The following is a 3222-nucleotide window of genomic DNA, read 5'->3' as shown; positions in this document are numbered from 1 at the left end:
TTCAATTCCCAGTTAGGACACATGCCCAGGTTGAGGGCTCGATCCTTAGTATGGCGCATGCAGGAGGCAGCTGGTCAATGATTCTCTCTCATCATTGATGTTTCTCCCTCCCTCTTCCTCTCCCTTCCTCTTTGAAACCAATAAAAATATATTTTAAAAAAAGAATAAACTGTTTCACATACAACTGTAAGCCTACTTTTGCCACACTTGTATTTGTTACTCTCCTTTATATTTATTCAAAGACCTAAGAGGATCCAGCATTTCTTTGTTACCTAATGGAATCTAGACTGATGAGGTACAATGGCTTTCTTTGACCTTTTAAGTAATCTATAAAGAAAGCTTTGCCCCCCGAGGCTGGGAGTCCTGAAAAAGGGGATTACATGGAAATGGAGGTTGGAATGTACCCAAAATCTGCTTCACATTTTTATCCAAACTAGATGCCCTTGCTCCTGAGAGCAAGTAACATTTACTCCTTTGCTTGGTCTCTCCAGCCCTAAAGATTGGTGGAATTTGGGTTTATGGTTATTGCCAATCTCTGGGGTGCATTACTGTATCCTGTTAGGCTTCTTAGCTCTTTCATCAACTTGGTAATCAATTCCCTGTACTAAACCCTCTCTGTTTGAAATGTCTGGAGTGCTTTTTGTTTTCCTGATTGAACGTTGTAGGTTCAGACAGCTCCCCTATTTTCTTTTGGTCATAATTCTTTTGTGCTTAATGTTGCCCACTTCACCTTCACCCCATAGTAGTAATCTCCTTAGGGACATTGAGCCATCCCTCACTGGATTTTCGGTATTTCTGTAATTGTGTTTGAGCTCCAGAGCAATGAGGTCCTAGCTCTTGTGGGGATAACTAGCACAAGGATAGAAGCAGAAGCGAGTGCACAGTGTGACTCCCCACCTACCTCAATGCAGCTGAGGTAGGACAGCGGAAACCACTCTTTACCTGGGCAGGTGACAATGACTGCACCCCTTTACATGTAGCCTGGGCTGCCTCCGTCCAAGATCAGCCTGCTCTTAAACTGCCATCCAGAAATTCTCTATAGGAGAGAGTAATGTCAAAGTGACCTACAGTGAGGGATTGATTCTTCCAAAGCCCTAAAAGCAGCCATTACCCAAAATAGGCATCCCACCTTTTCATTTATAACTTGCCATAAATTCCAGCACTAGCAATATTATCTTTGTACGAGGAGTTGACTTCACAGTGTTTTAGAAAGTTACAACATCATAAATATCCATGAATATGTTATTTCATCTGCTCACATAACTTGTCTGCTCTGTCAGCGTTCTGGCCAATTTTAGAAATTTCTATGTAAATATCTGAATATAATGGGTACAGAAAAAATGAAAACAGAACAAAATGAGGTCAAGTATCACATTTAATCCACAAATATTATGATAGAATATGAAGTTGTTTTATGGGTGGTTAAAGTAAACCCTTTTTGGGGGTGGCGGGAAGATGATGTGATTATTGCCACGTCTAAAAAGAAAAAGGATGCCTAAATAGGGAATGTGAGGAGTAGGCATCTTTGGAAGCTCCTCTTTTCTCTGGTGATGGTGTCCATCTTTGTAAATGATTTGGTGGTGACCTGAAATACTAGGCCCAGCACATTTATGTACATACTAGAGGCCCGGTGCACAAATTCATGCACAGGTGGGGTCCGGCTGGCCTGTCCCTATCAGGGCCAGCTGGGGGGAAGGGCCATGGGCGTTTGGCAGGCTGGTCCCACCCCCGATCAAGGTGGGGTGGCCGATTGGGGGTGGGGCCAGCCAGGGGGAGGGGCTGCAGACAGTTGTCTGGCCGGCCCTGCCCCTGATCAGGGTGGGGGAGCCAATCCGACCAGGGGGAGGGGCCACAGGTGGTTGGCTGGCTGGCCCCGCCCTCTGGTCACACTCACGATTGAACTCCTGGTCAAACTCCCAGTCAAGGGGACAATTTGCATATTAGCCTTTTATTATGTAGGATTATTAACTATGTTTCTTATACTGTACTTTGAATTTGCTTTTGCTAAAAAGATCATTATTGGGACAATGAAGGAAATCTGAATAATGTCTGAGATCAGATGATAGAATACTATATCAATGATAATTTCCTAATTTTCATAACTGTACTGAGATTAAGTTAGAAAATGTCTTGGTTTTTAGGAAATATCCACTGGAGTGGGATAAAGGGATAAAGGGACATCATGTATGCAATTTGCTTTTAGTTAAATAAAAAATATCTATAATAATAAAAGCAAAATATGCAGCCAAAGCAGGTGCAATGCGATTGGTTGGGCGGCCGGCCATCATCCCATAATCACCCCACAGAGGGAGGCCCAGGCCACTGGCCAGCAGAGCGATCAATCGGGGGGGCTCCACGATCGCCCCAAAGAGAGAGGCCCAGGCCACCCTCTGCGGGGCAATCGATTGGGGGGCTCTGCGATTGATTGCCCCACAGAGGGAGGCCCAGGCCACCGGCCAGCAATGCTGTGGTGGGTGGGCAGGGCCAGCCAGCAATCACTCTGCAGAGGGAGGCCCAGGCCAGCCAAGCAATTGCATCCCATGCCTGTTGCCCACCGAGGGAGGTGACCGGTGGCAGAGGTGAGGGAAGATGGCACTGTATAGATGGAAGCAGTGGCAGCAGTGGGGGTGGGGCCAGCTGCCGGCAGCTGGGGGAAGAAAAGCCCTGATAGGCCCTGATTGCTGGTCAGGCCTAGGGACCCTACCCATGCACTGCGGAGTCCAACCAGCTGGATCCAGGCTTGGCTCCCCCAACCTTCCGCAGCCCCTCCCCCCCAGCCGGCCCTGCCCCCAGTCGGCCCTCCCCACTTCTGACTCTGACAGGAGGGAGGAGGGAGCCCGATTCCTTGCGGTTCCTCCCCCCAGCTGGCATCAGCGACAGAATATGTCTGAAAACCAACTATTTCCTCTAATTAATTCCTTTCAATGTGCACGAATCCGTGCACCAGGCCACCAGTGTATAAAATAAATATTGTACAGTAGTGTCTCTATCCATGGAGGAAACATCCAAGGCCCCTAGTGGATGCCTGAAACCTTGAATAGCACTAAACCCTATATATGATATTATTTCTATGCTTACAAAGCTATGATAAAGTTTAATTTGTAAATTAGGCACAGTAAGAGAATAACAATAACTACTAATAAAATAGAACAATTATACTAGAGGCCCGGTGCACGGGATTCATGCACTGGTGGGGGGCATGGCCTGTGGGGATCGGCCCAC

This window comes from Myotis brandtii, unplaced genomic scaffold (genome assembly GCF_000412655.1).
Source record: "Myotis brandtii unplaced genomic scaffold, ASM41265v1 scaffold182, whole genome shotgun sequence".
NCBI lineage: Eukaryota > Metazoa > Chordata > Mammalia > Chiroptera > Vespertilionidae > Myotis > Myotis brandtii.
The sequence above is the reverse complement of the archived record's forward strand: the minus strand, read 5'-3'. Positions refer to the sequence as shown.